Raw genomic sequence first — 10946 nt, 5'->3', positions numbered from 1 at the left:
GCTGCCTATTCTGTGATGACTTATACTTGCTTAGAAAAACTAAAACCATTTACAGAATATTTTTCATCCACAGGCGAAAAACCAGCGACTTAGTGAGCATTGCAAAGAGACTTACTCAACTGCTGGAATGTTAACTCCATGCAGTAACACCAACATCCTACATATTTCTTGGGTACAGTTAGGTGTCATTGAAAATTACAAGGGACTGAAACAAAAAAAAACCAAAAATCCCATAGTCTATTAAAAATTTTAGGATTGCATATATCATATACTTCTGTATCTATGTTTAAGTATCTTTGATTGAAACTCCTTCTTTTGATGAGTATGGTAGAGATTTTCATTCTTACTGTCAGTGCAATTTTCTCATAAAGTTTCCAGAAGTCAACTTCACCTAATACACCACTTTGGCTTTTAACCACATTAAAGGGGCAAATAGCTCCTGGAAATCTTTTCCAATTTGTATTTCTGTGATTATATGTTCAAACTGTGCTCATTTAGATTTTTATGTTCCTTAGACCTTTGGGTATTCTGAAGAAGGATCCATCTTCAGATTGCAAAGCAGTTTTCATCTCTTGGGCAATCTACAGACTGAACATTGAATTAAAAAGTGAGTATCTAGAGGTTTTATTTTCTGCATTGCTTTCATTTATGGAATATCACATACATCGTGACACATAACTAAATTCAGTAATCTCAGCAGAGATGAATTACTTCCTCAGTGCTATGAGAAATGTGAAAAGCTGAAAAACACATTTTCATCCTTTGTCATTTAAGTGGATTTATGACCAAATCTCTCTCTGTTAGAATAAAAGAACATTTAGTTCAATTTTGTGGTGAAACAAAGCTGAAGGGAAAATTTTCATCTCACTTAGCAGCTTACTGTGACTAAATTACAGTCTGTTACTTCAGATGGGGGGTAGGGGAGAGAGCAAATCCATCAAATGGAGGGCAGCATTCCTCCTGTGGAAATATACAACCTAAATAAATGTGATATAATCTCTTTCAGAGTTTTCTGTATGAGTATTACAGAACACTGAAATAACTGAAGACCTATTCTGAAAAATTTGAAGTAGGTCAATGTTTGTAATATATAGGCCCTTTTAGTTTTTGTCTAACATAAAGTTAGTGCTATAGTTATGGTCATGTTTCTATCATTCAAAAGTAGACTTTTAGAAAGTCAATATTTCATTATTGGTTATTAACAATTTACATAATAATATTTTTGCCTATTAAACATGTTAAAATTACTTCCTCCTAACAGAAAAATAACCTATTTCAGTTTGAAAATGTTTGCATTTTTAAAATGTGTGAGATTGTAAATAAGCTTTTAATTATGGTTTTGAAAGTTTGTTGGTTTCTTTTTAATACATTTTGCAATATTCTATTGTGAAAATCTGTCATGGTTTCAACCCAGCCATCAACTAAGTATTACACAGACTCTTGTTCTCCCTACTCTCACCATGGTGGGAAGGAAAATAGCAGGAAAAAATAAATTTCATGGGCTGAGATAAAACCAGTTTAATAATTCATAACATATTCATAAAATATATTAACAACAATAATAATGAAAATAATATTCATAATAAAAACAATAACAATAAAAGTAACAAAAATTTTAGAGAAATGGGGAGAGAGAAAGAAAGAGAAAGGGAGAAATAAACCACAAAGAAATAAGAAATTCACAGTACAGTCGCTACCCACTGATCAATGCCCAGCCCATTCCCAAGCAGAAATCAGCAGATTCTGGCCACTCTCCCCAAGTTTATGTACTCTGCATGATGTTCTGTGGTTTGGAATATCCCTTTGGCCAGTTCAGGTTAGCTGTTCTGGTCATGCTCCCTCCTGACTTCTTGTACACCTGGTCACTGGAAGAACCTGAGACATTGAGATGTCTTTGAATTAGGGTAAAGAGTACTCAGCAACAACTGAAATATAAGTGTGTTACTAACAATGCTTTTACACTAAATCCAGAACACAGCACCGCATTGCTGGGAAAGATAGATAAATATGATTGTCTAGCAGAAGAACCACAATAGTACAGCCAGGATGAAAACAATGCCCCCTACTGGTTGGACAATGCCCTTACCTACAGATAGGTCCAAAAGTCAAATGGACTGTTCTATCTCAACCCCAAAAATGTATGGTTCATTCCTCACCTGTAACCCTCCCCTGAAACATCAGGTGTCTGTGACCCCATTGGCCCAAGTCTTGTTCCAGCCCACCTTGAAGCCCCCTGATAAAGGGTCTCCGAGGGGCCAGACGCCCTCTTGGAACTTCCCCGCTCTTGGAATTTTCCCCCTCTTGCAACTTCCCTTCTCTTGGATTTTCCCCCTCTTGGAGTCCCTGCTCTCCTAGAGCACCCTCTCTTCCCTTTGTCTCTCCCCTCCCCCATCACCTCAGGCCCTGCCATGTGCTGCATCTGGCAGCTCCAGGCAGGACTTTTCACCATCCCTAATAAACTTTATATTCTAAGAGCAATCAACAGAGATCTCTCGTCTGAATCCATCCAAACCGTCCAGCATTCACTACACTGCATCAGCTACTAAGAAGAAAATTAACTCTACCCCAGTGGAAACCAAGACAAAATCTTTTCAAAACATTGCAGTCTTTCACTGAAGCTTGTTGGCTAGTTCATGTTCTTCTACATGATTAGAGTTCATTAAAACAGGAATGTAATTGGTCACAGAACCTCAATCGTCCCATTTGTAGCTTAAGTCTATGTGAACCAGGTTTTGCCCCCAAAACCAGCTTAGTGTAGGTGATTCAGGCTTTCTAGATGACTCCATCACTTCTATTGTCCATATTTTCCTAAATAAAAAAAACCCCAAATTATAGGAAGACAATTGTCTTGGGAGAGGGAAGAGTGACCCTACAAATGTGTTCATGAAGTTTAAACTAGGAGTACAATGCAAAAAGAGGTTAACAGTATACTCTTTTATAATCACTCAAATTTGTTTTATCCAAAGAGAACCTCTTTGAACTGGCTTTTGAAATATATAAGCTTCATACAATCTGCAATCTAATGCAGTATTGAGTAGAAGCTAATGCTTCTTGCTGAGAGACAAACTGTAGCAGTTACAAGTATAGAGCCTGGAAGGGCTTGTTTATACACCTAGGAAGAAATGATTGTTGAAACTATTTCAGAATTTCAGGTTTTTCTGGCACTGCAAGTTTATGATATACTCAGGAAAGATCAAGAATCAAGCTGTAGTACATTTCACGGATTCCTTCTAACCATGCTTTGAATTCAATTCCAAAAGAATGAAAATGGTAAAGCAAATAACTGATATACTTAGTTAAAAGTGAAGGGTATCAACAGTAGTACAGTCAAAAGTTAACAGAAGTCTAATGTATGTTTTTTAAGTTATTATTTTAAAATAAATTGCTTACAATAAAGCCTCTTGCAGGCAGTGTTAATGGATTGCATTTACCCAGTGGTCTGTTCAGACCAATTTTTGTACCACAATATGTGTGTTTCTGTAGTTCATACAGAATACAGAATGAGTCCTAGCCAAGCTACATTTCAACAACACTGCATTTAATAGCTGTGTTTATTATTCTACTTTGACGTTTGATGTAATGCACTACCTTCCTGAGCTGTAGTTGCTTTAGCATTCAACCTGCAGTCTTTAGGGAGGAATCAAGGACTTGAAATGTGTGCAGTAACATGTATTACAGCAAGAGATTTACAACTTTCTGTTTCATTAGAAGCCATTCAAGCATCAGAACCCTTTAGCCTACTGGAGATGAGTGCTCATGCCAGTAACAAATGCAGAAGTTAGTCTAACAATTTATACCTCAAAATGCTTCCTTTTTGATTTCTGTACAAAATTTGTTTAAAGCAAAAAGTCCTCAGCAACCTTGTGCTACTGGTTTATGGAACTAATGCCATAATGCATTAGCTCCATAGGAGTACACTAAAGACTGATTTTTTTTTAAGTATAAGGATTGGCTTTGAACAGAATTATAGGACTTGGCATTCTGGATAAACTTGCACTTGGGGGCTCCTTTTTTGGTCATATAATCACACTATGGCTGCATAGATCTCTCTGACAACTTCAAAAAGCCAAAAGGAAATACACATACATGTTTTCATTGGTTTCATAAAAGATAGGCTACATCACTGCTGATGTTCATATCAGTAATGTCATCGGCTCATGGAAGTAAAACTCATGTTGTTATTTCTGTTGGGAGGTTATTTTCCCACTCATTTTCATGAGTTCAGGATTGTATGTGTAGCAGGATGCTCCAAGAAAGTTTTAGAAACTATTCACAACATGGTTAGATTCAGTGTACTCCTTGTTTCGTAATATACATGTAGGATTTTTTTTGCATAGGTGCAGTCACATATTCTTATAAATTCTGTGTAGTAGCATTATCACCAAATACTCTTTTGAGCTCAAATGATCACAGAGTTTGTTTAAATTATGTGTCTGTCTATATAATCTGACTGGCACTTTTTTGATCATATTTTTATGATGCCATTATGAACTACTTGACAGTCTAATTGCATTCAATCCTTAATGACAATGCTTAGGACTGCCTATCAAAAGCAAAATCTTTTTATAATTGTGGCTATTCTAAATAAATCATAAATTAAAATAATATTTAGAAATTATTAGTGATTCTGAAAAAAAAAGGTCAGGCCATCTCACCTGCCATACAATTTTGTGTACAGAACACAAAATTCTGAGAACATCTATGTTCTTAAGTGAGATCAAGCAACTGTCAGAATAATGTGGATTTCATGCCGTGATAGTTAGGACCCTGATAAGAACCCCATAATTCTAAAATATCAGGCATCACTATTATAAGTAGAGATTTGTAATAGAAGAGAAAGAGAAATTTGTTAAATTGATATGAATGAAGAAAGAAGGGATATGTGTCATTGTACAATCATCAGATGCACAAAATTTCAGGAATGTTTGGATTTTGATGGTACTTGGATATGCAGAAGTGGATAGCTCTTGTCGCTTGTTATTACTGTAATTTTTAATCTTTACTAGACCACAGAATATATGTCTTGGTGCTGTAGGACAGACTGCTTGGACTCAGTTGTTTTGATGGCTGATGGTGATGTGACAATATAAGTGTAAGTGAATAAAACTGTTTTGTGTTAAAACAAACTCCTCTTTCCCTCTTGTTGGATCTTACATAGAGTTTTGCTACATCTGTTAGTTTCACAATATTTCTATGTGTATCAAATTACTTATGCCTCTTAGATTTTCTGCACTTAAATTTCTTTTCAAATGAGAGGGTCTCCATATCTGCAAAAGGCTCTTATGAACAACTGGGTAGGTGTGTGAATTACTCTCTTCCTTAGGAGCTGTTTTAAAAAAACTAGAGATCAAAATTATTAGAATTGTTGGGAATTCAACTAATTTTAGTCTGTAATAATCCTAAACATATTGAGGCTGTAGTTTATCACAAGCCTGCATTTGATGTAGCTGGATATAGACACCACATGAAATACTTCACCTTGACCTGGCTGCTGAGTTTTTGGCTTGTCTTTGTAGACATCCATCTGCTAGACTGTATGTTCGGTCACCAGGTGATAAAGAAATAAAAATGTTGTCCTGTGTTCATGAGGATCCCCGTGGCGGCAAGCAGTCCTAAATGAGGAGCACATTTGTGACTAATGAAGGCGTTCTGCTGCCAAAATCTTGTTGTTCCTCCCAGCTCATACTCTCTCACTGATGTATCATTTCTGAGAAAAGACCACAAAAGAGAAATATGTTTTAAATATTCCCTTTGAGAGAACGATATGATTTTTAAACTTTTTTGAGGCTTGTAACTTTCCTACAACTACTCTATCAGAAATTTGAGATTCAGTTGTGCTTAAATCACAGGGCCTTGTCACTTTGATCTGATTTAGAGTTTAAAATGTTAATTTCTGTTACCTGTATATTTTTGTTGCAAAGTTAATGTGCAAGTGAAGACTTGAGAGTACATGTTATTAGGTGTAGCATAAAATGAAATTTGTCGGTTTTTTTACCAACCTTCTGCTTGTAAGTCATAGAGGAGTGTATTATTTTACAAATTCTTTTCATGAAATGAATGTCATTTTTCTAGGAAGATAACATAGATCCATGAAAAGCAGCAGAAATTGAATTATTTTAAGGACTTTTAATATTCATTAATTATATAATTATATAATTATATAATTATATAATTATATAATTATATAATTATATAATTATATAATTATATAATTAATAATCATTTCTGGATGAGATGCAATTGAATCATACAGTGGTACATCATTAATGACTAAATAATACACGTTTTAATTTATTTGTCCATGTCCCTTTATTTCTGTTTTGATAGAGATGGTATATGACAGTTCTTCAGTGATATCAGAGAAGACTTCATATTTGTGACATTTGACCAAAAAAAAGAGAAGCTTATTAATTTAAATTAATGAGTAAAGGTTTTATTGGACCAATATTATTCAAGGTTGAGAATAGGTGTAAGTTAGCAAGAGAAAGACTCCTCCTGCTGGTCACAGAACTCTGGTAATGGTGTGAGTATGCCTGATGTATGCTCTTATTCCCCCTTTTTTTTTTTTTAATACATTCTTAAGATACTATACTTTAAAATTTCCCTCCCACATGAAGTGTACCTTCATGTACTTAAGTACAGAAATCTCCCTGTTTTCCCCAGTGTTTCCACAGAATTGTGCTGCTGAGGGAGTGTCATGGGTTGGTGCTGGCACAATGCCAGTGTGCCCATGAAAATATATTTTTCTCAAATGAGTGCTGTCAGATGCAACCAGAGATAGAGCAGAGCAGGCTCGAGCTTAGAAATAAAGAAAAAACTTTATTAACCTGCAACTATAATAAAAGGAACACACAGAGTTCAGAATGAAAACCTTCCAAAACATTCCTCCTCCCCTCACCCAATTTCCACCAAACACAGTGAGACAAAACCTTGCATCTTTGATCAAGTTACCACCCCTCAGATAATCAATTCTCAGTCCATCAGAAGAGAGAGGAGTCTCTCTTGTACCACAGTCTTCCAGAGGAAACACAGTCAAAACCTTTTATGTTTCCATGTCACCCATGGCACTACCCAGAGAAAATCTGCTATTGTGACATCCTCCTTCCATTTACAGTGCTCTCTCACCACTGTGCATGGACCAAAACTGCTCATCGGGTTCTTTTAAGGATGCCTTGCCAAGGACAAAAGAACAACATTTTCTCATATGTGGGACAACAGTCCCCCCCATTTTCTCTTCCCCTGGGGCCAAGGGTCTCGAGAACAGAGATCTTCTCCTTCCCTGAAGACAGAGAGCACCACCACAACCCCCTCAACTTTTCTCTTTTCAGTCCACTTGTGCACGTGGTGTCACTCACTGACACACACCACTCTCACTCCTACGCTGTCTTGGCTCAAGCCATTGCATCCCACTAAATGCAGTCTCTGTGCTGGGGAGAACTGGTTCAATCTGTGGCTATACAAGAAAAACCCACCCAAAGGCCACTCCATTATCTCCTCCCACCAAGGATTTCTTTTCCATCTTCTTCTGACATCTCAGGTCTTAAACTGTCTCTCTTCTCTTTTAAACTGATGAGGAGTAGTGTTTCGCAAAGCTTTCTTTGCCTAAGACAGGGTTAAAAGTCTCAGGGTCCCAGGACAACTGAAATCTCGGCTGCCCAGAACTCCCATGGTTGGGCATCTTCCTTCCCCACTTCTCCTTATCCTCTGCCGGCATACTTCTGGCACATGATATCAAATTTCCAGGTGGCACAGGCTCTCTGTCTCTCTCTCTCTCTGAGGGATGGGGGAACAAAGACATCTCAGTTTTTCTCCACCCTTCCGTCCTGCAGGGGCCAACCTGCAGGTTCCAGTCCCTTCACCCCTGGCCTACCTCTCCTTGGCCGCATAGCTTCCCCTCCCACACCCAGCCTGTGGCTGGGCAGGGGAGGTCTGAACTCTTCACTGACTGGAACAAAAGACAGCATTCCCCTTGGAGTTCTCTGCTTTTAACTGGCTGTGTTCTCAGAGATGTGTCCAATGTCTTCAGTGGTCAGTCCTGGGGTCAATATTCAAATCTAACCACTGATTGGTTTGACCGCAACTTCCAGAGAAAACTCACTTTCTTGTCAACCCAGGACAGGGAGCTTACTGGCTAATAGTCCTTGAAAAGTTTGCCTTTGTTTAGGCAAGTAGGTATGCAGAGATTATATGCCTAATATTAAACCATCTCTTTAGAAAAAAAAAAAAAAAACCCTTTCCAGATGCCTCACTCACTTCTATGCATATCTAGAAATGATGACACAGGATGGCTTGGAAGCTGTGTAGAGACAAAGATACACAGCTACTCGATCCTCTGATCCTTGCCTTCTGATATCTAGAGTAATCTGAAGAGCTAGTAATCAAAATAATTTTGACACTGTTTCCATTTTGAAATTTTTATTCTAATACATCTCATGAAAAGAATATAAATGAGCAGCTCTAAAACAACAGTCACATCAATTAAATAAATAACACTTGTAGATATTTTCAAAATGTTAAGTTTTAAAGCTATGCCAAATTACTTCCTTTTGTACAAAACTATGCCTGTGTTTTTTTCTAGGGAAAAGGGGGATGGAGAGAGTGGGAAGAGGGGAAAAAACAAAACATAACAAACAAAGAAGAAAACCCAAATACAAATCTCTTATAATGCCTTTCTAGACTGCATGCAAAGTCACAAGTGATAAGATTTGAAAAGGAAAAGACTTGACCAAGGAAACTTATAAGATTAATGTATTTTAAAAAATGAAATGCTAAGCCCTCAAAAATCAGTCAGATTGGTTGTTGCATAACTTGAATAAAAATTTGGATAATTCTTTGATAAGTTTAAAGAAATTTAATAAAAGAGAAACTATAATCATAAGATGAAACAGGAGATTTCTAGTGGAGAAAAGAAAATGTTCTACTTGTAAAGACAATTGAAATGGCATTACAAATGCTCAGCTTGATAATGGCATAAATTAAAGTCATATTCTGTTTGTTGGCTAAGAACTTCAAAAGCAGAGAATCTACATGAAAGCTCCCAGTTCAGAAACCTTTAGTGAATGAGATCAAGAGAAACCTTTGTACTTGCATGTCTATATTTTATTTCTTTTTACATTTATATTTTCAAAATCTTGTTCTGACATCCAAGATTTATTATGTTTAAGCTTTTCTTGAATGCAAATCTTAACTGAACCCGGAATGGTAGAACATTTAGGTCACAATACCAAAATAGATACAGAAACTTGAAAAAGTATCTTAGTTAAATGTCAGAACCCAGATTGCCATGACATATTAACTGTCCTGAGTAGTGTTCCTTGGATTCTGCACGTGGGTCCAGGACCACATTTCAGGGCAGGCCAGGAGCCCTCTCCTTGTCAGTACTCTGCTGGAGGTATGCTTTCTCAAGTTCTGTCTCTGGATAAATAGTTTCCAATCATGTTTCCGGTCAAGTTTCTGGACCCATCTCCTGACTAGATTCACTAGGTGGGCTCTGAACCCAGTCAAGTGTTTCAATTTGTCACAGAGAGACAGTGCAGCCTGTCACCTTGCTCTGCCCACAGCTTTCAGGTGTTGTGCTCTTGTGTCCTGCCTGGTGAGCTGGGATCACCCATGGCTTCCACCTCCCATGTGAATGGGTCCCACTCACTGACATTTAAATTCTAACTAATATGTCAGCATTTTTAGCATTAAAACATGCAATATTTTAAGTATGTAGTTTAGTTATTGAAGATTTTATTATAATGAACCATACAGTAATTTTGGTGTTCTTTTAATCTATAATCTACTGGGAGTTGTATTTGGGAAAAAAAGATGAAATGCAAAAGGTTTTTCTTTTTAATTATGGGCTGAGGAGTTCACTATCAGATAAGGCTTATAATCCATGATGATACTAAGACCAGATATTTGAAGAAGAATTGGGAATGTTATCATCAGCTGCCAACATGGGTATAAAAACAGATAATCTTGTAAAAGTTTCTGGAAGTGTTTTTGGAAAGGTTTTCAAAAATAAATCTCAGAAGAATGTAGTCTATATTTTGTAGAAAAGTCATTAAATATCACCTGGCCTAATCTAAGCCTTCAAAAGAATGAATATTAACTTTAGCATAGAGTCCTTGGTCAAAGTTTTACTAAAAGAAAGAAGAAAGAATTGTTTTAATTAGCTATACCAAGCTGTCTTCTGCAAATATGAGCACTGGCAGTAGCTTTACTGAACACATTTGTTCAAATAATAATTTTTGAACCTGGTGTAAGCCATCATAAACACTCACAGAAAGTATTAAAAAAAAAAAATGAACAGACTGCAAAGTAACATACATCAAAGTTCCATAAAGAAGCAAATATAGAATAAAACTATTTCAAAGTCTAAAGTGATTCATGTTGGCAGCATCCAACAGCAAGTGAAAAGAGTGGAATAAAAGGAAGTAAAAAGGTTTTCTAAGAAATTTCATACCTATTGAACATAATGTGTTATGAGAAGGATAGTTTGTGTCAAGTGCAGAAAATACAGCTAAAGGAATTGAGTTGAACTTTAATCAACCTGAGTCTTCAAGATTGTTATTTATGGATTTTATTGCTCATCTAGGTTTTTGGCCTGTGAGACAAGAGGCAAAATAAGTGAAAAATGTGTATATTTAGAGAAGATAGAGTTATAGTAACTTAATTTGGACGGGGAAAAAAAGAGAAATTTCTTTAACATTATGTGTTTGTATGTTGTCAGTTCTATAAAATTATTGTCAATGTGAGGTCTATAAAATTATATTCAGAAAATTATTTCGTTTGAACTGAGCATCAGGGATAGCAGACTGAAAGCTAACCTATGTCCTTACTCTGTCCAGATTGCCAAATGGCAATTTGTCTTCCTTTCTGTTTCAGGACTAATGTGAAGGTACAAAGTGTTGTAAATGTAGATGAATCCAATGGGAAGAAATGATAATGTCTGACTCAAT

At 36.4% G+C, this 10946-nt stretch overlaps 1 long non-coding RNA gene across 1 annotated transcript in view; it reads right to left on the bottom strand.

Moving 5' to 3' along the window:
* Window positions 1-1503: 1503 nt before the first annotated feature.
* LOC115493796 (uncharacterized) overlaps window positions 1504-10946 on the bottom strand; it is a 65177-nt gene continuing 55734 nt past the window's right edge. Inside the window, exons 2-3 of the long non-coding RNA XR_003958751.4 lie at window positions 5479-5707; window positions 1504-1875 (exon numbers count right to left, since the gene is read on the bottom strand). This is a non-coding gene — a long non-coding RNA (uncharacterized lncRNA). The remainder of the gene's footprint in view (window positions 1876-5478; window positions 5708-10946) is intronic.

This window comes from Taeniopygia guttata, chromosome 2 (assembly GCF_048771995.1).
Source record: "Taeniopygia guttata chromosome 2, bTaeGut7.mat, whole genome shotgun sequence".
Lineage (NCBI taxonomy): Eukaryota > Metazoa > Chordata > Aves > Passeriformes > Estrildidae > Taeniopygia > Taeniopygia guttata.
Note: the sequence above shows the minus strand (reverse complement) of the source record. Positions and strands in the feature narration are given on the sequence as shown.